Source organism: Bactrocera neohumeralis, chromosome 5 (genome assembly GCF_024586455.1).
Source record: "Bactrocera neohumeralis isolate Rockhampton chromosome 5, APGP_CSIRO_Bneo_wtdbg2-racon-allhic-juicebox.fasta_v2, whole genome shotgun sequence".
Lineage (NCBI taxonomy): Eukaryota > Metazoa > Arthropoda > Insecta > Diptera > Tephritidae > Bactrocera > Bactrocera neohumeralis.
In genome coordinates, this window is record NC_065922.1 from 6,016,421 (window position 1) to 6,044,292 (window position 27,872).

General features: G+C 39.4%; 1 long non-coding RNA gene across 1 annotated transcript; it reads left to right on the top strand.

Annotated features, from left to right (window-relative positions):
* Positions 1-65: 65 nt before the first annotated feature.
* LOC126758651 (uncharacterized) lies at positions 66-27,872 on the top strand. The gene is made up of 2 exons (XR_007666867.1): positions 66-160; positions 27,719-27,872. It is a non-coding gene; the product is annotated as an uncharacterized LOC126758651 (long non-coding RNA).

Sequence of the window (27,872 nt, forward strand, 5' to 3'; positions counted from 1 at the left end):
GAGCAAGGTAATATCTAGTATCTGTGCGCACAGTTACCCACCTTCACTAGCGGTATAGTTATAACCGACAACAATGAGCTTGCATCATAATCACTCAGAACTTAAGCAGCCACGCCAAGGCACAGTGTTGTGTGACAGCAAAAAGCAGCGCGTAATTTCGGTATGTGGAAAAATATTTGCTACATAGCTCAAAAATTCTAACAACATTTAAATTTTAAGCTACTGTGTCATCTTTATCATATGTGACCTGGTCTAGGAAAAGGGAGCTAACGTGCGAAAACTAGTTTTCTGGGAAAAGCTGTTAAAAATAATCGTCAGTTTCTCGTTATCTCATTAATTGTTCTCCTTTTTTTTGACACCTAAGCCCCCTTTCCGTAGACCAGGTCACATATATTGTTAACCCTACTTAAAATTTGATACATTTTGCATTTTTTAACGTTAAAAACATTTAATATTTTAATTTTAATATATATAAAAATTGTCTTATCCACGTCTGTTAAACCTTCTTCTAAGTTTATAAATTATATACTACTTGAGCTATCACCAAAATCATCAGGAATCGGATTAGATATAGCAAGTTATGCGTAAGGGGTTTTTCAAAAAGACGCAACAAAAGTAGGCCGATATTGATGTCTTTAAATTCTTTCTCTTCAGTAAGGTTTCATCATGAAAAGAATGAGTCGAAATTTGTAAAATTTTCTATCAAAATTCGGAGTCAGTGGCCTCAACTTTAAGAGCGCTACGTCCAATTTATGGTCGTCATAATCGTCCTGTCAGATCAATAATTGAGCGTCTAGTGGAAAACTTTGAATTCACAGGCACAGTATAAAATGTTTCGTGCCAGTGAGACAAAGAAGTGCTCGTAGTGCCGCAAGCGCACCAAATAACGAAGACCAAAATCAGTCTCTCACACGTCGATCTCAAGCGTTGAGCATCTCTGTAACATAGCTGTGTCGAATTTTGCGAAAAGATCTTGGCCTAAATCCCTACAAGACCAAATTAACACATGAACTGAAGCCGCTTGACCATCAGAATCATCGTATGTTCGTAAATTGGGCTGAGCAACAACTTGAAAATAGTCCGGATTTCCATCGAAAAATCAATCTCCAGCGATGTGGCTTATTTCTGGCTGAATGGCTTCGTCAATAAGCAAAATATGCGCTAATGGTCATTCAGCATTCCACACGTACTCCATGAGTCACCGAAGAAATTACGGTTTGGTGTGGTTTATGGGCTGGCGGCGTCATTGGGCGTACTTCTTGGACTTGCACAATATGTGGACCCACAAGCCACACAGCGAATGTCACAATCGATTTATTAAAAACCAAGTATTTTTCACCGGCCCGTTAATTGGATTATATAGGCTTTGTGAACTTTGTTCAATAGATAATGCAATGCAAAAGAAATCGAGTTTCATATATAATGTTGTACTGATATCATATTTCTTTAATAGATACTTGATATCATCCTTGAACAACAAAGCTCCTACATATCAAAGCATAGTTCTAGATAAGGCCGAACAAAAGCAAGTGAGATGTTCCGGCGTCTCTCTCAAGCCTACGTCCCTGTACTTTCTACATGGGCAACAAGTTGTGACAACCTTACAGCAATTTTTTCGAGACCGTCTGTGTAGGAGCCTTGCATGTTTTCCTTCCTCCCCTTGCACTTGATCTTGGCAAACCTGCGTGCCCCTACCGCTTACCATTTCACCTTGATCCGGCTATCAGCCACTTCGGAAATTTCATTGTGTGTGTAATTTTTAACGAAATTTATAGCCATTTTCAACAACTGTGAACCACTGTGCGATGGTTTTGGCGCATTATGCGCCACTTGTTGCCAGCATACACGCACATTGTGATTTGATGACGGCATAGCGCAGCAAACACATTCAACGTGCCGCAGAATTTCCAAAGAACCAACTATGAATGTGTGTGGGTATGTAAATACATACATACAAACACAAACACACACAATAGTATGGAGTATTTGCTGTTTGAGTGCAGCGCTGCTGGTGCCATGGCAACCGGAAAACACCAGCAATTGTTGTCATTAATTGTGCAGTGTTTTAGGTGAATGGCTGCGGTTGAAATTCCATACAATTCGGGCGATGCCAAATGGGCAAGTGGTGGGAATTATATTACATGTTGCTGCCACAAGCCATCAACTAACATTCTCTGCCAGCCACTGACATTGCTGCGCAAGTGCTGCGCCACACAGATACCCGCCGCTCAAATGGGTGCACTTTGCTTCGCAGTTTTCGGTGTGACCGACAGCGGCGGTGTGGTGTCAAGGGAGTGCAGTTTCATTTTCCGTTGTATTTAGTTATTTACCTTTTAGGTTTTTTTCAGCTGCGCTGTTTTGCTTTTGTTTTTTTTTTTTGTTTTTTGGTACTTCACTTCCCGTCGACAATTACAGTTTTTGAAGCTTTTTGTGTGCGCAGCTTTATTCTGCGCTGCTTTGCCGGCTTTATTATTATTATTTAAAAATCTTGTTGTTGTTGCACGTTCTGCTCACTCTTCGCATTGTCATTAAATCTACGCTGTTGTTGTTAGTTGTAAGTGTGGTGGCATGTTGTTGTTGTTGTTGTAATTGGGCGTTCAACACGATGTTCAGCAAAGTGGAACTATGGAACTGTTGTTCGACTGTTTTCATGCGATATCGTCACGCCAACAAACACATGGGCACACATGTACATATACTATTAGTATATAAATATTCATATAGCAAGTACTTGGGCGTGTATACCTTCATATACTATATATGTATATGATCAACATTGCATATGTTTGCACTCACTTCTCGAGTGTATCTCTAAGACGATCCATATGCATTTTAAACTAATTATGGTAATTTAAGTGCTAATTAAATATATACAAGTGACCATTAGGGTGACCCTTAACAATTTTTATTTTTAAATCACTCACTATCAATATCACAGTACTAGTCCGATATTCCGTAATGATATAATTCTAAGCGGGTTCTATATATATCTAGATATATTTTTGACTATATACTATCTCTGGTATTTACGAAGGTAGGGTTTAAAGTTCAAGATAGGGCTTAAAGTTTGGGAAATTCATCGTAAAAAAACACTTGTCATATATATGGTCTACCCTAATGATCGCAGCTGAAACGTCTTCATTGTATTCATCTCCGCAGTCATGTGAGTCTAATATTTCTAGCATTATTATTTAACAAATAGCAATATATTGCTGTTGTTGTTGTTTTTGGCTTGGAAAGTATACATATTTTTAATGTTTGTTGTTCGTAATAAACGAAAAGCCGTGCTTTTATTTGCTTAGAGCTGCTTAATCTTGCTAATTATTCTCTTTCTGGTTCACACTTTTTTGTGAATTAATTGCGAAATGTTATTCTTCCACTTTTGGCTACGAAACTCGACAAAAAAGTGGTTCACACATAGGGAAGTTTGGAACTAGTTTATCCTCACATTGTGGTTCATTTCTCATTTAAGTCTATTTGTTTTTAAAAGTCTAGATTAAAGGAATTCTCTATTTTTATTATGAAGTGCGCCTTAAAGTAGGTACAGTAGGTTGGTTGGTTTCAGAGTTAGACTCATCTTTGACATGATCATCTTTGATTTTCATCACCGGAACAAAATTGACGAATTGAATTGCGCGAGATTGGGAGCATCTTGATATATAGTAGATCATAAGACCTTTACAAAGCGATAAAGCGCATTGAGCCTATCACAATTTGTTGTGGCGACCAATATCAAATTCGTCCATGTCTCCTTGTTCGCCGACGATAAGACTGCCGAGATGTTTCAACCCCAGTGTTTCGAAAACTGGACAATGAGGAAGAAACTCCACTCCCTCCGTATTTCACAACTTGTGTTTTTCAGGATTTTTAGCCTTACTGCATAAATAGCCATTGTTAGTGCGTCAGTGTCCAGTAATAACCTTTACTATTGCGGCAAGATGAAACTAAGAGTAAGTAGTTCAGAAGATCTCTCTACTCTGAACCAGCGGATCTTGGAATCACACAGGTGTGAGTCATCGATCAGCGCCTGCTAAATGAACACGAGGTCTTTTGGTCCGGTGTTAGAATGCAAGATGTAAGAACCAAACCCATTGCAGTGTGAATGGAATAAGGGTGCCGTCACTGGCTAGCTCGACGGCCTTGCAGTTACCAGAGACTAAATGTCTCTGATGGGAAAGCAGCTTGATGCTATTTCTGATGACGCCAGATACTCCTTGATTAGCTTTGAGCGCACAGTTAGCCAGCTAAGTGTTAGTATTGCCGCTCTGCTGTCGAAGTGAACGCATCATAGCATATGCACAGTTTCCTTGAGCCTCAGAGCGCACTTCGCAGCAGTGTACCTACTGGCAATGAAAACTATGCTTTGCTTTGTTCTATTATACTTGCTCGAATATGTAAACATTTCATGACATAAGTTTGTGGTTCAGAATGACAACGAAGTGCTTCTGTATACGTATTTAATTTTTGTAAAATAATGATCAAAAGATCTGTGTGCATATTCTCACTTTAAATATGGAAAATGTTTCTTCTGTGAATGGTTCTTATGAAGTGATTAAAGTACTTTCCGCCGGGCCAAACTTTCAATAAAGAATATTACTTGGCATTATGCGCTTTTCTATCAAGCTTATTGTCTGAAACGACTAGAATTATGGCGAACAACGCTTGCTTTCTTTATCACTATAATGCACCATGCCATATAATCAGTGGTTCCTCGCAACTTTTTTGCCAAAACTCGACTCAAAGCTTTCCGCAACCACAGTACTCACCTGATTTGGCTACTTGCATCTTCCGGCTTTTCAACAAACTCAAAAGACCAATGCGGGGACACCGTTTTGACATAAAATATAAATGATAAAAGCAGAATAGAAGAAAATATTGAAGGCTATACTGGAAAAAGCATTGACAAAAGTGAATTGTGACGGTCGGGGATTACTTTGAAATGATGAAATTGATTTCAAAGAATAAATAAAGAATTACATTTGGGAAACACATTTTTGATCACAGCATATATCAAAGCTCCTTGAAAATTATTATTTTAAACCGCAAAAACTCACCAAATCAACAGATCTTATAGTCAAGTTATTTGAAATATCCGAAGCTAGGCAAAGACGTGTATTCCGATATGAGCACATGCGCAGTGGAACAAGGCAAAGATATGCCAGCAATTTGCCATGCAAATCAACGCACTTGTGGGCAAGGCGGCGCATCTGTGACGGCATCCGCATAATCAGCAGACACAATTGCTACATGCGCAGTAATCATTTATTGAATGTCGCTTAAGATAAGATTGTCGCGCTCAGCGGCGTGGCGGCACAAGCAGCGTGCATGCACCGGCGCAGACTGGCAGCCAGCCAGCTGACGCACCCAGAAACGCGCGCACGCAAAACCTTCAACAAAGAACCGAAGCTGAGGCACAGACGTTGCAGGTTTCACGTATTTCTGTGTGCCTACTCTGTGCTTTGTATGTATGTGTAAGCCTGCACCTTTTTTGCTTTATTCCTTGCTGCGGATTGATGTTTTCATTTTCACTTCGCGCTAACAAATGTGTCGCATTTAAAATGCAAATGCGTTGGCTCGAAAGACTGGCGGGTCTGAGACCAGTTCGGCGGTGCGACGCGCATGGCACAGACGCTGGAGCGACGCGGTATAAACTTTTTGTATATAACCACAACTGCACGCGCATTGCAAGCCATCTGCAGCAGCAAAGCGCCAATGTCGGTGTGCTGTTGAGTTGACCACGGGGCATTAGCTATTTTGTGGGGATAATCTGTTGCTTTGTTGCCCAACTCGTTCCGCGGCACAGGCTTATCAGTTCCGAACGGTTGCAATTGCTGTGCGCGATATCGTCGTCCATTCATGTGGCAGCCGCATCATATTGATTCAGTTCGTGTGTGTGTGTTATATCGGCGGTGGCGACGGCTGGCGGCAACTTGCGGCTGCCACGCAAGCTCATGTGACATTTTATGAGCTGCAAAACGCGCAAAAAAGGAAAAGTGAAAACTCACCGACATATCGGCGCAACAAATCGCCATAAGACGACGAGCATACATTTTTACAGATATTCAGTTTTGTTGTTGCTGCTGCCCTTGGTCACCGGTGGACAATGTGTGATATTATTATTGCATTAATGAGGCTCAAGACGATATGAAATTGCAGCTCAAAAGATTAAATGCCGTTGATAGTGCAAGCAATGTTGCAACATCATGGCGACAAGGCGCATTGCTCATTGCATAGTTGCATCGTTGGCAACACTTTGTGCGACTTGTTAACATTTTTTGCAATTCGCTGGACACAAAAATAAAACACGACTGCAGCAATCCAAATCGTAACGCATGTGATTTGATCGGCAATAAGCCAACTTTTATTGCAAAAACTTCACAAAGCCCTTGGCACACATTCTGACACCCCTTTGGAGTTCGTTGTGTTCATAACGATCGTTTAAGCTGCTTTGTTGTGCGGATATTCACACCTGTGTTTTGATGCATTTTGCCAAAATCGCAATAAAATAAATGAGGCGCGTCGGTTTAGAATGAAGTAGTGAAATATATTGTCTGTGTGAGCAGAATGGGTAAAAGCGATGTTGCTTTATCAAGTCCGATGTTCTGCGACAAATCATTTTGGTTTTTCTTTGCTAAATAATGCGCCCTCATACGTCTCCACAGAAATATGATAGTTGATGGCAATACTTAGGGTTTCCTTTGAGATTATTGATATTTCCACAGTAATCTCGATCGGTAAAGGATCTCGAAGGAAACCTTAATCAATGAGTTTGTTAAGTTAATAAAGGACTAATCAAATGAAACCAAAATTAGCCTCATACTTTTGATTCTAAGAAGCAGTGTGAGAAGCTAAAGACCAATAACTCAATTCAGTCGAACTTCATCTTTGCGAATTCTGTACACTTCACAAGTATCCGATATCATAAGCCGGATAAGTAGTGCCATCATCTATCATACATATATAAAATTGCTTATAGTAACGAATGAATATAAAGCCCATACTTATTTTCGGTACATTAAAATTTACAGACTTTTAAATCTAAAAGTCAATCATAAATCAAACTGGCATCATAAAACAAAGATAGAGGGGTTTTAATAATGAGGTATCTTCATATCTTCTCATACTACTAATTTTATTGGCGAATATTTGAGCGGTGATTATTAAATTTTTTATCAAAATTTTTATTTTACCCTACGGATCATGTTCTATGTGAACCGCTGAGCCTTTAAATGCAAAACAACTTGCACAGGGAGTTTTCTATAACGAAAGAAACTTTGATTGTTTCACAAAAGCAGTCCGCTGTCTTCCTGTGCTAAATATGGTGTAACTGTGTGAAAGACAGAGCTGAAGAAACACTCGTTAACCCTTGAAAAAGACAGTAAAACTCAAATGGTTTTCCTCCCGTTTTAGCTGTAACATTTTTAAATTTATTGGTTAGTATTTTTGATTACCCTATACTACCCCAAATGAAATTCAGATTGTTACTGCTGCCTTTCCTTTCGGTCCGCCGATTCTCCAATAGATGAATATATGAATTACCCGCCTGAAGGACAATATAGCGACAGGGGCCGATGGATTACCGGCCGAGCTATTCAAATACGGCGGCGAAGGTGCATGTATCAGCTATGATCGCATGAAAGCATGCCCGATGGTTGGAACCTAACTGTGCTATGCATAATCTACAAAAAATTCTTAATTCTTCAATTTACTCATGGAGAAAGTAATTCGAGTTGCAGATCTGAATTGAGAAGAGATCTTCTACAAAAGTGTAAAACTGCTGGAGTACGCCGATGACATAGATATCATTCGCCATAAAAATCGTGCCGTTTGTTTTGATTTTCTCTAGTTGGACAGAGAAGCGAAGCAAATGGGTCTGGTAGTGAACGAAGACAACATGAAATATCTCCTGTCATTAAACAAAAAGTCGTCGCAATCGCGGCTTAGCTCCTATGTCGCTGTTGACAGTCATAACTTCGAAGTCGTAGATAACTTCGTATATCTTGGAACCAGCATTAACAGCAACAACAATGTCAGCCTCGAAATCGAACGCAGAATCACTCTTGCCAACAGGTGCTACTTCGGATTAAGAATTGAGAAGTAAAGTCCTCTTTCGACATACAAAATCAAAACTATATCTGTTCCCGTCCTGCTATATGGTGCTGAGGCATGCACGATGACAACAGCTGATAAGTAGACGTTACGAGTTTTCGATAGAAAGGTTCTGCGAAAGATTTAAGGAATATCGCATTCGATGGAACGATGAGCTGTATAAGATATACGACGGCATTGACATCGTTCTTTAAAATAGAGTTATGCCAACACCTGAAGGTATTTCTCGGGCTTCGATCCTTACAAGTGTATCTCTTTCTTACTTGTTTTTTATTATGTCTATATAGTTTTGCCGCTTGCTTTAATACCTACAGACCTATATATAAAGCATTTATTTTTATCTATAGGTGATTTGATCCAAAGTGTATCGGTTAAAGAAGTTTTTTCAATTCATTACTGAAGCTCGGTTTCGCAATATATTTTAGGTATATGAGTTGTGTGAATCCAACATTTTGCTTTCAATCAATCTTGAGTGTTTATGGGTGCAAGTGATCTCTTTCCAGGTTCACTTTGATGATGTTAGTTATCTTAATCGTCCATAAACTTTGCCAGTAAACTGGTTCAACAGCCATCCGCTTGGTAGTCGAAATTTCGAAGCAATTTTATAAAGGAAAAAAATACATGAAAAATCTACCTTAACTATATCTGCAGGCTTTATTAGACAAATACATAGTTAATGAAGTGAATTACAAATGTGAGGTTGGTCTGAGTTTAGATGTCTACTCGTTTTTTAAGGAACCTTGGTTACTTCGAATTTGCCAAAAAAACGATATAGATTTAACTATTTTTGGTACGTGCACACTAAATGCCTCCACCAAATCTCTTGTGACTTTTTATGTACATAGTATGTATGCTCCTTTTCGGGAACATATAATTTTCGGGCAGAGAAATAATCAGTTAGTTGGATTTTTATAAGAAAGTTTAGACGTTCCTTCCCTACTTTTATAGATATTTACTTAAAAGCCTCTTTTTATATCTACGGTGTAATCCGAATTACCTTGAAATATTTGTTTCGACACTTGCTGTGAATTGTGTGACTACTTGAGCGGGTCCTTTGTCCTTTGCGTGGTGCTGTCTTCTGGCAACTGCCCTCTGTTACTGAATAATTTAATTAACTTATCAAATAATATAGAAAATATGGTTATTGTTTATTCCTGGCCGCACACTTGCAAGGCTCCGTCGAATAAAAATCGAATAGCCGTAATTTTCATGTGGCAGGCGGCTGGCAAAGCACCAACTCTTCGCATCACCCGCTGTCTTCACCGCCTGTGTTGCACCTCTCCGTAGGGCAGTCAATTTTTATTACCTTGGCCCTATGCTGATTGCCGCAACATGTTCGTATATCCGCATATGCGGCACCGATTCCGACAGGGCTTCCACCGCCAACACCCCCACTGCTCAGCACCGCCGCCATCCGCCGCCAATAAAATAATTTAAATTTCTTTTATTTTGAACTGCACTCGATTTGCAATAAAAATCAGGCGGCCCATCCGATTGTAGGTTTTTCAGCCGCCTCAGAAATTTAAATCCAGCGCCAAAGCCGCGACGGCTGATCCTGTAAAGCTCGGCTGGTTGGCTGGTTGTTTGGTTTGTTGGCTGGTACTTTGGCTGGCAGAAGAATTATTGCCGCCCAATAAAAATGTCTTTAGCGTGTTGCAACTGCAGCAAGTAACCGAAGTCGCTTGCCTCCTTTGCCGGCGGTAGCTGTTTGTTGTATGTGTTGCATTTGTTTTTGCGCTCCGTTTGTTGTTTTTGCTCGTACCGCCGCTTCATTTTGTACTGCAGTGAAATTCCATATTGAAAATTAATTTTTACGATTGAAGTAATAAAAATGCTGCGACTGCAGTGAAAATAAAACAGTAAATAATCAACATCAATGAAAATGAATAGCAACAACAACAAAAGTAAAACGCATGAAATTGAAGCAACAAGCAACCAAATTGTACTCGTTTCGCTGAAAGGCAGTAACAGAAACAATTATCCATTCGTACGAAATGAAAAAACGAAAACTAACTTCGGTTCCTTTTATATTGCTATGTGATTTCGCTGTTTCTTTCCACAATTCGTTTCCCAACTAACTCTCGAAATAGGTATATAGGCGCGTAAGCTTAACCTTAAGCTCCCAGTGAGCAAAAAAAAAGGGTTTTAATTATCTTATGTGTTTTAGATAAGTTGTTTTTATAGTTTTTGTGTTTGTGGCGCTGAAAATATTGCTTAGATAACAGTCATCCGATAGCATTGACTCGGATCCCTATCCTGTTGTAGCCATGATACGCACCAACTTATGTGCAGCAAAACCCGCTCGCCAACAAACACAAGGAAGGTTCGACGTCGATAAGCTGTGATCAAACAGACAGCCGAACGATTTTCTACTCGACTTGCACTCCTGCTCTCTGAGAGCACTCTTAAGTAACTCGGTAGAAGAGACGGCATTTCAAACGCCTTGCAAACAGCTGCAAACCAAACCATTGGATTTCGGAAAATGCAAAAGAACAGCTGGTATGATGAACAGTGCCGTGTCGCAGTGGAGAGAAAGCAGACTGCCTACCTCGCAACGTTACAATCGACCACAGCACATGCGGGATGTGATAGACATCGAGAGTTGATAGTTGTTTTGCTTACAAAAACAGAGATAGGCCGAAATGCGTGAGTCGGAAGGGCTTGAAGGGGTAACGCTCGAAAAATCTAGGAAAAGATGCGGCGACGAACCGAGGGTTTCAAGACCGGATCACAATCTTGTAAAACCCCCAGAGGTGTTCTAGAAACCGATGTCCAGAACATACTAAAACTATGGAGGGAACACTTCTCCAACCTGCTTAACGGCAGTGAAAGCATAACATCAGAGATGTCGAACCCGCTTCCCCAATCGATGACGATGGAATAGACGTTCTATTGTCCGACCATGAAGAAGTTGGAGTAGCAATTGCCCGTCTGAACTTGGTATCCCCGCAAAACTAATTCTGCTGTCCAAACTGGCGTTGAACAATACTAAAAGCTCCTTCAGGAGGGGAAAGAAACAAAGTTTCATACACTCCAGCTCTGAAAGTATTCGACCCAGTACCCGCCCGGGGAAGCATAGGAAGACGAAGACCTACACTCCGTTGGAAAGTACAGTGGTGAAGGATATTCCTATTAGAATTTAAGAATACCTTTTTAATCAGTTACATGTCGACAGTGCTGTGCCCGTTTCACAAGTTCAAATCCGATGTCAAGGCTTGCTTTGCTTGTTCTCTACCACTTCTCTCCCACCGCTGGCGATAGCGCAAGCTGCAAACTCTACATTATTTCTTAAATGACCTAGTAAGGTTTGGTGATTTTTTGACCCTTTTAGCTATAAGTCCATTAAACACTTACTTTACACTCAAAAGGAGTTTTATTTTGACTGATTTCAAGACTTACAGACTACTATTTATGTGAGAGAAGAACCGAGATGTTGTCATTTATTTCGTAACAGGTGTTATTCCGGATATTCTTCGCTCAAAAGTAGGCTCAGAAATCTCCAACTTTTTATACGAATAGAAAAATAAAACAGGAAACTTTTACGTTCCTGTAAACATTTACTACAGGGCCCGGCATTCTTAGTGTAACCAATTAAAAAAGCCATAAATTCAAGTTTGGAAAATAATTTTTATTTATTTTGAAGTACAAAATGTGTGAAAATAATCATAAATTCAGGATCAATTCACTTTTGCTCGATATGACCACCTTTTGCTTTAACTATGGCCTTGAGACGGTCAAAAAACGAATCGCAAGCTGCCCGAATGTAACTTGCTGGTATTTTGGCCCACTCACGGACAATGGCTTTCTTCAGCATTTCGAGACTGGTGTATTTTTTACTTCGAACCTTGCTTTCCATAATGGCCCAGAGAGAATCATCCATTGGATTCGCATCTGGTGAATTCGAGAGCCGTTGTGTGGTCATAATGAAGTTTGGAACGTTGTTTTTCAGCCATTCGTCGTTCACTCGCGCTTTGTGAGACGGTGCTGAGTCTTGTTGAAACGTCCATGGTTTGTGACCGAAATGTTTGTTTGCCCACGGCTTCAAAGCAGCCTCCAGAACACTTTCCTGATAATATGTCGTATTTAATTTGACTCCAGGCTCGATGAAAAAATTGGAGAGCGCCCATCTGCGGACACAGCAGCCCAAACTATTATTTGTGGCGGGTGCTGCTTCCTGGCGGCCAACCGATGATTCAGATTCTCGTATGAACGGTCGGTCAAGTAAACCCTATCGTTTTGAGAGTTTAAAAATTGCTCAATTGGAAAAATTTTTTCGTCAGAAAACACAATGTTCGGAATTTGACCGCTTTCGGCCAAGCGAGGCAACTGCTTCGCTCTCTCATGTCTTACTTGTTGCTGCTTTGGTGTGAGATCATGGGCCTTTTGGAACATGTAAGGCTTGACCTTGAGCTCATTTTTCAATATGCGTCGGATGCTGCGGTCGGAGTTTTCGAGTATATGCTGCCTTCGAACGCACTTCCAAGAGATCCTAAATAATTATGTTCATTGGGTTGCATTTGCTTGACCCAAACAACACGAAACAACCACCAATCGGGTAGTGTATGTTTGCTTGACTCTGATATTCAGTATTCAAACAAACGCATCTAAATTGGGCAATAAAATTGAAACAACTGCAGGCGTCGTAGAGCAAACGTAAAAAATGCGCACACTCGCAGAAATAATCAAGTGAGCAAAGCAAAAATTCAGCTCACATGCATAAAAAGGGAACACATCTATAAAAAGTGGAAATCAATAAAAACCTATGCAGATATGCTGCATGAACTACGGTGTACGGTGTGCCGGTTGTGTATGCGCACGCTGGGTACAACGGCATTGCAGCACAGCGCGCGTCATCAATATGGAAATTGAATTTCACAGCCAAATTGGCAATGGCTTGCTGCTGCAGCCAGAAAGCGACTGAGCGCTGTGCCAACGTGGGGATCCTTGGTTGCGGCGCATCTAACCGGATTGCAAGTGATTTGAAATTTTTATAATTACGGCAAATGATATAAAGTATCTGTTTTATGTTGCGGCAGTGAAGTAAACAATTTCCAGCATTGCGGCGACAGCGGCGGTGACTGTTGTTGGCGAATTGCGGCATCGGTTCGTAAACACTTTAATAGTTTCGCAATTTATGTGCACAACAGCGCGCTGATCCACCAGGAATTCCTACAATGCGCTCAACTGCCGCCCTTCGTTTTCACTGCTCAGTCGCAGTTTGGCTCGTAATGAAGGCCATAAAAAATAAATAATGTTGTTGTAGTTATATTTTTTCTTGTTTTTTTTTATGCCAATAACAGCATTTCAAATGGCCAACAGACATTTTGTCAGCTGTCAGTAGATGTCATTTTAATTATATACCTCAGTCGCAGCAGACCTGTGGGTAACGACGGCAGAACGACGAGTTACTGTATATACCAGGAAGCAGTTATATATGGATGTGTATAAAAAGGATTCCAAGAAATAAAAGTTAATCTTTTTGAAATGTATGAAGAAATTGACTTTCATTAGAGCAGTTTTTCATGCCGGAAAGCAATGCGTCGAAAGTGCGTAATGAGGCCCTTTTGTTTCAATCCCAATGTGCGTCAAGCAAACAGCGGTCAGTAAGTATGTCCTGTTTGTTGCCATTGGTTAGTGTAAAGAAATTCTCAATTTAATTATAGGCCCGCGAACGAAATTTCTGTCATTTCTCATTAATATAGTATATCCGATTTTCTCCTATGAAATTTCACTTGATATTCAAACAGCGGCCATATTTTGGATCGTAAAAATAACCCAATTACGCATCTGTATTTTAACAGGGGCTTCAAACCATATAAGGCTAATTTCAAACCCCATTGCATTGAACAATGTCGAGTCTTTTAGAAATTCTTGATTTTTGAAACAATCTCACCATGAAACATTGTATAATAGGGAAGCAGTATGCTTTGAATTCGACAAATGGAAAGTCCAAAGGTTTGAAACGCGCACCTAATATACCCACCCACTATATATATTATATTACAGCTTACTTATTACTCGAATAGATTTTTCTTTGATTAGGAAGGGTCCAACAAAATTCTTAAGAAATATTGTCTGACAATGTTCGAAAAGCTTGCTACTTCTATTAAATCCAAAACATTTTCAAACCACAAATAAAATTTTGATAACTGTTCCTCCGGACTTTAGCCTACGGTGTGCACACCCCACTTCGATGCCGCCAACAAATCCACGGCTACGTCCTAATCCACTGGAATATGTATATGCAACCTGTCGACGTTGGTCAGCAACTCTTTTACAGCCAATAACTTTGTACAATCTACAGAAATACATACATATAAGAACTTAAACGCGTTCAAAGCGGAGCCCATCAGCAATTCCTTTGCGCTGCGGCATTTTTAAGCATGTTGCCGCTGCTGCCGCTTTTCAAAAGTCGCTTAAAACTGTCAAAGTTGTCAACAATTTTGACAAAATCCCGAAGAGAGCGCGTACGCGGCGATTTGGCGACAAAGCAAATGAAATGCCGTACTGTACATCCATATATATAAACGAGTATTTATTCAATTTGCCAATATATTGTTGGTATATCCATATGTAAGCGTTGAAATGGAAGTATGGACTGCTTTGCTTTTGAGTAAGTGAGTGCAATTTGCAACGCATCCTTATGCAATCCGTTTCTTTCTTTAATATCTTTGTGTTTTCTTATTTTTATTTCCACGAAATTATTTTATGATATTTACGATCTTCACTGGTTCTGTGTTCAAAATCGCTGGTGATGACAAAACTTTCTATGAAGGCTCCAATTAAGACAGAAATAATGAGGCAATCACGATAAAAAATGTAAATGATATATAATTGAAGTCAGTTTCTGCAGATTATTTTGTTCTATTGTTATGAAGGAGGAATTATATAATACTCAAATAAACCTATAATTTACTTTTTTGTTTAGCTATGTTCATGGAATAATATAGGTAATAGTTATTCGATACTCATCATGGTCGGGCAATGGAACATCTATTCCATCGTCACTGATTGGGTTCACCATCTCCATGTTACACTTTCACTGTAACACTGTTCAACAGGCTGGAGAAGTGTTCCCTCCATAACTACAGTATGCTCTGTATCACCACTTTGGGTCCTACAGGAGTATACTCCGGTCTTGAAAACCTCCGATAGTCGCCGCATTTTTTCGTAGAATATTCAAGCATTAGCTCTTTCGGCCAGCTTGTCAAGCTCTTCATACTCACGCATTTCTGCATTTCTGCCTCTCGCTTGTTTTGTCTGCAAATGCGTTTCGCTTCCCTCTTCAACTCTCGGTATCTATCCCATCCCGCATGTGTTGAGGTCGATCTTTGCGAGGTAGGTTGTCTGCTTCTTTCCACTCCGACACGACTGTCCTTGTCATATCAGCTGTTCTTTTGCCATTTACGAAAACCAATGGTTTCGCTTGCAGCTGCACGTAAAGAATTATAAATTCCGTCCCACACTTCCTTTAGAACGAGTTGCTGATTAGTGCTCTCAGAGAGCAGGACCGCAAGTCGAGTAGAAAATTGTGCGGCTATCTGTTGTGATTGCAGCTTCTCGACGTCGTACCTTCACTGTGTTTGTTGACGTGCGTTTTTTGCTGCACAGAGGCGGGTGCGTATCTTGGCTGTAACAACGTAGTGGTCCAAGTCGATGATGGGTCCATCTATCACAACCTGATCAATCTGCTTTCGAACTTTTGATCTGGAAACAGCTAAGTAGCTTGATGAATTTTCTTTTCTTTGTACCTAGCACTAGAAATATTCATATTTCTGGCCCCTGCGAAGTCGGTCAGATTCAAACCATTTGGAGAGATTTCGTCATGAAGCCAGATGCCTGACGACTCGATGACTTAGTTATTCTCCCACCACGAATCATACACCTCATTTTCACATCTTTATACTCGTCTCCGTCCTTTTCCCGTCCATTTCATTAAATAAAAAAATAAGTGCAAACATTTGTATCCCTACGTCTAGTGGTAGAAAAGTTCACGATCTCAGAGCCACTATACACATATGGAGTTCAGTTTAAATTTATTAATATTAAATAAATTAGAATTCGTCATAAATTTAATACTTCTCTCCGTTCTATGCTCACTTCTAACCGCATTGAAATCAATTTTGCGGCACATTTGGTAACTTCAAATCCTCACACCACAATTTTTCTACCCTTTATAAGCATTACAATCTTCCATAAAAAATTAAAAAAATTCAAATGCTTACTCGTCATCTCACTGATTATTGTGAGCATGCACTGAGGCGATTGTAGGTGGCACCCCCTATTTCCGCTCACAATTTTTTCCAACTGCGTCGGCAGAAGGGATTGAATATTGAAATTGGAGAAAAGCAAAACGAACCGACAAATTGTGGGTTCACTTCCGCAATCATTTAAGCAGGCGTCTTAGTGTGTCTCTGCTCTTCTTCCAACTGCTGAAGTTGCTGCATCTAATACTCTTTTCCCTTCCATCGGCTTAGCTAAAAGTGATTTTCTTCATATTTTGTCAGATTTTCATGTTTTTGTTGGAGATTTCTTAACACATTCTTTTGCCATCTTCACTTGTTATCCTGTATTCTTATTTCACTATTTGCACTCTTTCATGCTCATTGTTATGAAAATAAATCAGTTCTATTGTGTGGCGCTTCGCACAAGGCGTTGACTGCTGGCTTGATGCACGTACTCTGTTGGCCTGAGCTCATCTATTTGTCTGTCATTTCTCGTCTTCGTCCGCACGGTTTTTTCTTCATTTAGTCTGCACTTTTTTCTGTCGCTCGTTTGGCATTTGTCGCATGGAATCGCTGCAGCATCAGTTGGCTTTGGCATATCCTCGGGGAATCCCTTGTCAAGTTTTCCATACAAATCAATTCAATGACTTTCTTTCAATGCTTTTTTGTCACTCGCCATTTGTGGCACTCATTTTTTTGTTGCCTGCAAAACCGCCTTTTGCATGGTGACAGACAATTTTGATTTCGATTTATGCATTGAAAGTTGCAGAAAAGCCAAGCAAAAGTTGCTCTTCGAAGCATTTTGTAAACTTGCTTTAATTTCAATAGTTTTTCGCTCATTTGAACACAAATAACTGTAGGTAAGTAAAGTAGAAAGCTTCCTATTTAACTTTATTATATATAAGTTGCACGAAGATTTTATCAAAGCTTTTGCCATTAAAATGCTTTGCAAATAATTTTAACTTAAGTGAAGTTTACTTTGTTCTACCTATGCATTAATCACACTTAATAAAAATTGCGGTTTGCCTTCGGGTAAGTGTTTTCCTTTGCAGCGCAGCACTATCTCCTTCACTCGCTCCTTCCCACTTGAGCCTTCTAATATTTCTAAAGTGCTTCTATAAGTAAGCCTTTTAATATTCCCAGGCGTGCTTGCATTCACCTTCAACACCTCACAACACACAATTCCGTAAGGATCAAGCAAGTTTCGAAATTTCCCAACTTTAACTCGGAACGCAAAGGCTTTTAGCATTCACTTGCCACTCAGCGGGCAGTTGGGCGGGAGGAAGGTCCGGCAGAAGTTGGTTGCTGAAACTATGCGCCACCGCAAGCGTCAGGTGTGTAGATCACCATGTTGTACTCACATATAGACGTACTATAAACTTTTGCCACAACATTCCTATGAGTTTTGATGTGAGGACTTTTGTGTCATAAAATTTTGTTGCCACAAACACATATTTATGCATTCATACCCTTAAGCTGATATAATTTTCCAAAATATATTGCACACACAGTGCACAGAGGTATATATATAAATTTGTTTTCTATATATAGTAGAATGTTGCATGTGGTTAGAACCAAAAATTCTTTACTATGATGCTTAATGCTTGCCACACAAGCAAGTTAAAGCGGCAGGTTACTTAATTTTCAATGTTTCAGCATAAAATATTTGCAGTTTTGAAGGTGTGTCTCAGTGTACTACTAGTATTAGAGTTGATTGCTTGTGAAAGCGTTGTCCCCACAAAGAGGATAAGAACTGGTTGCCAGGACGCTTCGATAAAAAGACGGATGCGACAACTGATTAATTACCGGAAACAAAATCCTTCCTCGTATGCCAAACCTTTTTTATATATTTAGGTCCAATAGAGAGGGGGTTGAAGGTTTTATTAAAAGTATGATAGAACAATTATCCAGCGAGTTACTTTGTAATGAGACTGGTGTGGATGACAGATCACAGCAGAACTGCAGGCAAGACAATTGAAAAGATGATGAGCTGACAAGGTAGAGTACCCTAAGCCCGCTATCAGTAGAGTGGCAGCGGGTCTGTGCTTCCCTCCCCTCAGGTGTTCTATTGCTGGATAGCTAAGTTCGCTAGATCTTGGCACGCGACTTATGTTTTCGTACCCAATCGTACTCAATGAAATGAAAATGGAATAAAATGAATTTTCACTTATGTTTTTGTACCCAACCGTACTCAATGAAATGAAAATGGAATAAAATGAATTTTCTCTTTTTAATATATCTTTTATTAACTGAATTCTTCAGACACGTTTTCAAATATGGCTAAGCGTCATCCCAACAATATGGGGTAGGTACAAAAAAGGTGCTGTCTGGAAAGTAAGATATGTTTAATATGTATAGGAATGTATAGGAAAGTTCTATTCTATTATTATAGTGTGTTTACAATGTATTTATTTGGGTACGGAATATAACTTATGGAAATTGGGATATGTTTAATATGTATGTTTATTATTCTATTATTATAGTGTGTTTACAATGCGTTTATTTGGGTACGGAATGTAACTCGCGCTGGGCTACCGTCAGTTCATGTACTTTCCCAAGATCCTCTTGGCCCAAGATCGATCCAGTGATCTTTGCCCTCAGTAAGTCTAGTATTTTTCTAGTTGTGAAGCGTCTAACAGGCCGTTGCTCTATCGGCGTCCATGCCACTCTTACCGGAAGCTAGCTGCATAAGCTGTTTGAAAGAAAACGAAGAGAAATCATCTCTGTATTCCTTCTTATTGTCCCGCGATCAAGAACACCTTGGGAACTGAAACTTTCAGATGTCGAACTGGTGGGAATAAAAATGAAACGCTTTATCAAATTTGTATTATGTTCAAGAAACTTTGCTGACTCATAAGCTCTAATTACAGAGCTTCTATTTTTCTGGGATCACAAAGGACAGCATATAGTAAATCAAAGTGCGGCTCAACCATCAAAGCTACCCTAACCTAAACTAGCAAAGAACAACTGATGTGTCTTCTAGGAATAAGAATAGGACTAATAAATCAGTCTCCTAGTGATGTAGAATAATTTGCTGCGTTGAGTCTGTGACTACTTACTTCGTTCACTCTAATCCTGAAATTGTTATCTAATAAAAGTTGCAGTTAAGTAACTTGCCACCAAATGTAGTTATGAAGCAGATTTGAAAAAATGTCTCGAAGTTTTTGTTATTAAAGAAACTAAAGTTCCAGCAGAATCCGGCATGAACAACTGAGATTGTTATGTCAAGACCAGAAAGCCGTCGCATATCGAGAAAGAGCCTTGAGCCACTCACAAATCTCTTTATTATGAATTCCAATCAATTTACTCGATTCGCCGAAGGTATGAGTTCCGGTATATTTCGACCTCAGTGCAGCGAAAGCTGTACCGTGGAGAGGAAAGTGTATGCATGTCTAAATCTCACAATTGTTCTACATGATTTCTATCCTCAAGCAAGTAAGTAGTTGAATGGACCTCACGCAATGCATAACAGGCCAAAATAACCACCAAAATAACCACTGTCTCACAATGCCGGTTATCGACCTTCATTTTCTGAGTTCGGTGAATCCAGCAGGAAATGTTTAATCTTTCATAGTTGAAGGTTATGGAATCCGGAGAAAGCCATAAGTTAATTTCTTCGATGCGTCAGATAGAGAAATGGGAGAAAAATTCGAAATCGAAGAAAATGGTTAAAATATCTTTAAATGGTCATAGAATTTTCCGAACGCTGAAAGAGCTCCTAAAGGCTATCTAATCGTCTCTAAAGCATTAAAGTAATTGTAATAACTGCCCAAATGAAGCTGCCACGTTTTAAATTCTCCACATAACTGCACAATTACGGCTGTCTTATGCAGCAATGTTGGAAATTCACAACTAATGCGCGCTTGAAGTGGTTGCTCAGAGTTGCATTTAATTCCAGTAATATTGCACTTACAAGTATTTCTCAGTATCGATGTCCAAACATAAGAGAATTCAATAAGTGCAAAAGCTATTCAGTTGAAAAATGTCCTGAGTAATTTGTGTCCTGCAGCGGTCAATTGCAGCAACCAGCAACTGCAGAAGGACCTTTCACGAAGAAGAAGAAGGAATGCACAGACACAAATACAAACGCAGCAACAAGCATTGAGTCACATTGAGACCAACTTAAAGCGCTGTAAACGGAGCTCCTAGAAATCAAACGAAAACATCGGCTGCACTTGACAGCGAAGCACACAGCAGAGCGATGGCCAGGCAACAGCAATCGATTTACCAACCGACCGTTATGTCAAAATCAGCGGTCGACAAGTCAAGGACGTCACCGATTGCTCCCATACTGGCCTTGCAGTCAAGGAAATTGCAAGAAAACTCGCACACATTGCAAGCAAGGAAATGCTTTAAGCAGATTTTGTTGTCGTGGCATTCGTTGCATGACTGTAGAGTATATGTTTATACATACTTGACCGATATATCAACAATCATTTTAATAATTAAATGCTATAACAAGTCATTCTAGTAAATGTCACGCTGTCACTTATAGCTTGGATGCGTTTGAAGAGCCACCACTGTCAACGAAAATCATTTTCTTGCAACAATTTTCAAGCGAAAAATGGAAAAAGATTACATTTCTACAAACATGCTATAGAGAAGAGCAGCGGTGCGGCGTGCAACTGCCAAGGAGCTGCAGCAAATAGTTCAAGGATATGAAGGCGACTTACAGCTAGTTACTATAAGCTGCTTTGTTGTTGCTTTTTGCTTGTTTTTGTATTTTGTAAATAGAATTTTCGGCTGCTGCACAACACTCCAGCGCGAGCAGCATGTGAGCTTCCTACAAATAAAAGCTTACATTTTCAGCAGAAAATAATAATAGCTGAGCTGAGGCAGCGGCACGAACAACTAGTAAATACCTTAATAAGATTTCGAATGTCATCGATGACAACACACTTACACAACTACACAGGACACGGCAAAATAAAGTTTATTGTGCTGGAGCAACTTGCGAATAGTGTGCGGAGAGGACACGGTGCAGCACGGTAAATAGCTCTTACGTGTCCTTAACCAACCTCAAGCGTAGTGCGAGAAAATATTTGTCACAACTTTGACATTGAAAGTTCAGTTGCTGAAATAACTGTTCGCCGTGTGACTCCGCACCTGCCAAGTTGTCTGCTCGCTCGCAGCAAAAGCCCGCCTCACACACCTGTGCGTTGCGCACGGTCTTCAAGGATGCGAATCAATGACAATTCTGTGCGGACTGCGCGCAACCACATCCCCGCCCCTCCAGGAAGCGTCTTTGTTCGCAATTCAGTGGTTGACGCAGAGCATGAAGAATAGCTGGGCGTCTTAGTTCACATCCAATAACACGCTTCATTGACGAACTGTTGTCGAACGCCGGTGTATTGTGGCATAAAGCGATGGCACATGCCACAATCAAGCAAATCACCTTCAACGTAGTCTGCCAGCAGGCGCTCATATGTGTGTGTGTGCATATGTCTGTGTTGTGGCAAATGACGAATTGCCAACGGAGCAAATTAAATCTAGAAGTATGTTGGGGGGAAGGGGTGTGTAGTGGTGCATTTCAAGTGACAATTGGCGTGTGTACAAAGAAAAATAATTCCCACAGATAAGCTTACAATGCTGGGTATCTCTATGATAGCTTCCTAAGTCAAATGAGGGAGGGGGCGTGAGATTTTATGTAATGTATATATTCAGAAATATGTTTAACATATGAGTTCGAATTAAGTGACCACACCAATAATAACATGATTGTTGTTAGTTCACGTGAGAGAGAGGTCATGGAACAAAACAAATTAGAAGAATTTAGTTGTCGGTGCTGTTTAAATGCCTTCTAAATATCCTGATTATATACTTTGTATTTAATCTAATCCATACTATCTTGTATCTATTGATCTGTATACAATAGTACTAGGCTTTTTATTATGTATTCTTTCTAGTATATTTTCTCCTCGACGTTATTATCCATAGCTGTCGTTCTCAGTCCTTTCCCATCGTTCGAGCGTCCTTCTCTCCAACTATTTTAAAGAAGATTTTGGCATAAGTGCCAGCTGGTCTGTTTAAATAATTGGTATGGCTTCGCTACTCTCCAACATTACAACAATAGTTGACAGCTTACCATATATCTGTTCTTCCTTTCCTAAGGTTGTGTGCAGAAAGCGAGAAAGCTTAACAACAGAAGATGGTAAACCCGATCCCCTAATCGATAACGATGAAGCGGACGTTCCGTTGCCTGAGCAAGAGGAAGTTTGATTACCAATTACCCGCCTGGAGAACAACAAAGAAATGGCGCTGATGAACTGCCGTCCAAGCTATTCAAATTCGGCGGCGAAAAACTGATAAGTAGCATGCATACGCTTCTTTGTACGAAAACATGTCCGACGATTGGAATTAAGTGTGTTCTGTGCAATCCACAAAAAGGGAGACTCCACAATCTGCATCAACTACCGTGGGATAAGCCTCCTCAACATCGCACATAAGGTTCTATCGAGCGTATTGCATGAAAGACTAAAGCCCACCGTCAACAAACCCCTGGCAAATCAACATCTGACCAGAGTTTCACCATGCACCATATCTTGAAAAAGACCATGAAAAAAAGATCGACACACACCACCGATTTTAAAGCTGCTTTGACAGTCCGAAAAGAAGCTGTCTTTATACCATTATATCTGAATTTAGTTTCTCCGCAAAACTGTTACGGCTGTGTAAACTGACGTTGGTCAGTACGAAAAGCTTTGTCAAGATCGGTGACCTCTTCGAGCCGTTCGATACCAAACGAGGTTTTTCTACTCTTGGAGAAAATAATTCGAGCTGCAGAACTAAATAGGGAAGGTACTATCTTCGATAAGAGTGTACAAATCCTGGGGTACTATTGATATTGGCCTCAAAACCGCGTCGGTTGTGGATAAAGAAGCGAAGCAATTGTGTTTGGTAGTAAACGAGTGCAAGATCAAATATTTCTTGCTTCAAATAAAAAGTCGTCGCCCTCGCGACTTGGCTTCCACGTCACTGTTGACAGTCCTAATTTCGAAATCGCGTGTAATTTCGTCTATCTTGGAACCAGCATTAACATCAACAACAACGCCAATTTCGAAATCCAACGCAGAATAACTGCTACCAACAGGTGCTACTTCGGACTGAGTAGGCAATTGAGAAGTAAAATCTTCTCCCGACGAACAAAGACCAAACTTTGCAAGTCAATCATCGTCCCGGTTCTTCTGTATGGTGCATAAGCATGAACAATGACAACATCTGATGAGTTGGCGTTAGAGTTTTCAAGAGGATGGTTCCGCGGAAGATTTATGGTCACCAATCGATAAAACGGTGAGCTGTATGAGATATACGACGACATTGACATAAGTCAGCGAATTAGGAGACAGCTGCTACGCTGGCTGGGTCATGTCCGAATGCATGAAAATACTCCAGCTCTGAGAGTATTCGATGAAAGGAAGCACAGGAAGAGGAAGATCTCTACTCTGTTGAAAATACCAGGTGGAGAAGAACATGGTTTGAATTGGAATTTGCAATATGCGCCAAAGAACGAAAAGGAAGAATGACTGGTGCGCTCTTGTAAACTTGGCTATAACCACATAAGCGATGTCTACGCCAATAAAGTAATCTATAATTTCCTATCATTTTAGTATTAATTATACCTCTCTAGACCCTTCATTTTATATTTCGAACAACTTATCTTCCACTAAGCATTATTTTCTACCTACTTTGTTAGACCAATTACCTCTTATCTGGTGCACTGTATGATAACCATTTCTTTTACCTTTTCTGTTCAGTGACAGTTTACCGAACGATAACGCAAAGTGACATTTCACCTACATCAGTGCTCAGACAAATTCAGAGAAGACGCCGAACTCTAATAGATGCAATCAAGCGGATACTCAGACAGCTAGTATTGACAGTTCTACAGTTATTTTGCTGAAGGTCACAGTTCAGCACTCTTATTGTATTAGTTCTCATCTTCTCTATATGATTTTTCTGTTCGCTCATGACAAATGGTTCTAATGAATGTCTTTATATGTTTTGTCGCCACGCGTCGGCGTCGATTGTGTGAAAGTTTGGGGCGTGACAACAACGGTTTCGCACTTTTTATGTTCACCTTTTTCTTTGTGCGCGGCTCTTATGTATTTTGTGCTTGTGTTGGCAAATTGGGATTTTGTTGAACGGTTTTACTTTCTTGGATGGGCTCATTTTGATAATTAGGCTTTTGTGCTGCTGTGGCTGGACAACGTAGTCTGTGTTTATTGAAAATTTTGTTGTGAGCGCTTAATACTTTCATCTTACTTTAAGAGTTTGTGGATTAGAAATAATGCTCCAATTACTGAGGATAAGATGACCTACAATATGGCCACTTAGGAGTTTCTTTTTCTATACGTAACTGCTGTAGACGTGTTTTAAAGCTTCTCTACAGTTTTCAAAGTTTCGTTAGAAGAAGAAAACAAGTTTAAAACAACAACATAAATTTTGACTTCTCCGAATATCCACTGTGGCACGCTGCAATACCATGAGGCCTATGGCTTGGAGCGCCATAGTTAATCGCGTCCAAGTGTGTCATAAATTTTTTGCAACACTTTGTTTTTTTTTTGTTTTTTTTTTCTTTACTACATTATATCCTAAATACATTCACACTTCATATTCATAAGTGTTATGCCTTCAATAAAAATAAAAATGTCCAGGCAAACTGGTTGGTCTAAAAAAATAAAAAAGTAAAAAATAAGCTTCTATGACTAATCGCATATATGCATGTTTGAATGTATGTGTATAAGTATTATTTATGTTGCTGCATATTTAATTTATAGTATGCTTATATATTTAGACTGTGTAGAAGCTTGAGTGATATGTAAATTTCGTTGTGCCTTGCCTGTCAAAAATGTGTCCACACGTTCGCGAACGGCATATCGGTGCATATTCATATTTTTACACGTTTTTTTGTAAGTACATATGTATACATAAGTGTACTGTAAGTCGCGACATGAGCATTAAGCACGCACAGAAGTCTCGTTAAATGGACATTTCAGACGTAAACGTGAACATGACGTGTCAACACCCGCTCTAACCCACTACGAGTTATACGCATACATATTTACATAAACCACAGCAAATGTAGGTATGTATATACATATTTATAAAACATAAATATTAGCTGACAGGTAAATAAAAAATTTACGAAAATGTAGTTTAAAGCTTGGGTGGTAATGTTTTGTTTGTACCCAGTGCTCCATTCTGCTCAGAGCCGTACTTTTCTCCATATTTGCGGTGTGTGCTTTAGTATCATATGACAAGCAAGAAAAAACGTTAAGATCCGCAACCGATGCACTAATAACCTTCACGACTAAAATAGTAAAGAACTTCATCGGTCAGTTCGGATGGCAGCTAAGAATATCTCATACTGGTCTGAACTGAATAATTTGTTCGGAGATTGCACCGTTATCTAGGATAACAATCTATGCCGTGCTTCGGGGAGATAGATCGTCTAATAAAAAATTCCATATAAGAATTTGATTTTAGTTAAACTGCTTATGTGACAGCTAATTGCCATATTGGGCCGTTATATGCGGTTCTAACCAATCAGAAATCCTTTGCGAAAAAATGAGCAAAAACTAGTAAGATTTTGTTCATAATTTAAATATTTTTTATTTATTCTTCAGAATCTATGTAGTCCAAAGTAATCCCCTTTGGCCCCAATACACTTGACAATACTTTCTTGCAGTTCTCTAAACTGTTGTTGAAGTCAATTTTTGGAATAGCCTTCAATGCGAGTAGAGATTCATGTTAAATGTTCTCCCGGACTGATCGTTTGAGTTTGCTGATTAGCCAGAAGTCACACAGGAATCGTGATCTATAACTCCAGCTTCCATAACATAACACTTAAATAGTATTCCTTGTTGACAGTTTGGTCGGTGGGAAGGAATTCGAAGTGCACTCCATTTGGATCATCGAAGAAAACTGTCAAAATAACCCTGATTTTTGATCTGCTTTGACACGGTGTTTTCGGCCTCGGCTCCCATTTGCCACGATATTCGGTCGATGATCGCCTGTTTCCATGTCGTAAGCATAGCTGCGAGGCTCATTGCCAGTATAAATTCGTTTCACATTGTCGACGCCGTTTTTCGAAAAAATTTAGGAACCAAACGTGCTTTTTCGTTTCTTAGGCCCGAATGATCGTTTAAAATGGTTTTCACTGATCCGATATTCCAACGATGCCAGTATGATCTCTAACTACTAGCCGTCCATTCTCAAGCACCAATTCTCTTATTTTATTGACGTGTTGATCATCAGTTGATTTTGTTGGCCGTCCTAAACGTGGTTCGTTATCAACTCGTTCTCGTACCTTTTTGAATAATTTTTACCAATGAAAAATACTTGCTCACGATAAACAATTATCATCGAAGACCTTTCCAACATGCTGAGTGTTTCGGCACCAGAAATTTGATTCTGCACATATAATTTAATGGAACTTCTTTGTTGAATTATTTCACTAATCGCAAAAATCACCGAATGCACTTTAGGAACTTCGGAAAGACAAGCGTATACCAAATACCAATGATTACTTTGATGTGACATTAGACACCGATTTCACTGACAGTCAACTCAAAAAAAAAATATTTCAACGAATGGGTTTTGAAATTTAAATTAAAAAGTCTTACTGTTTTTTGCCTACATGATTATTATATATAGTAAATATATTATAATATATGTATACATATATATATTGCTTAAGATATTGCTTTCTGAGTAGTGCGCCTTTCTTCAGAATTTAATGAGGACATCTATATATATTTAACCGATATAAAGGGTGCTGGGATGGTCATAATAAGGGCTTTCGTAGAAAAAGTATACTCAGAGGAAAGAACTACGAGAAAACAAATGCCTTTTGATATAAGTCCGAAACTGGGAGCGGACACAGGTCTTGAGTATTGACTTCTTACAGCATGAAGACGATTTCAATACCAGCGAAGACTAGATATAAAAACTGTCCATAAGCTATTCCTCTGCATCCTGGACTTTTTCAATTTAAAATTTCCCCTTTTGTGCCTAAAATAGACATCCATAAAATAAGAAAATCCCTTGAATCTTTTGAACTTGCATTCATTTCTCTCCGGAGACAATTAAATCATGAGAGTTGTGAATTTTTTTATAAACATTTTCTTGCATTATCTATTCTACTAAAACATGTCCTGAAACTAAATTATATGCAGACCTTTAAGGAGTTACATGGGTAAACGGTTCTCGAGTAAGACATAGGTGGGGAGATATAGCCTTCTTATTTATGTAACAGAAAATCTTGTGAAATTTTAATTTTTTTGTAAACATGTCTGCCGAAAATCAATTTTCAGGTTTTCTTGTTTCTTTCATTCAAGTTCTAAGTTAAATTTTTAACTAAAACACGTATATTTTCATTTTAGATGATTCTGTAAGGAGTTATTCTGCCAACGAGGTCGCATCTTTTGTTCGAGGGGTCACCGGAAATGGCGTCGCAATGGCCGAAATCAAAATTTTTTTTGTTTGTAACAATCAAAAATTCTAATAAAAAATTTCGTTTTTTATATGAGAAAATAA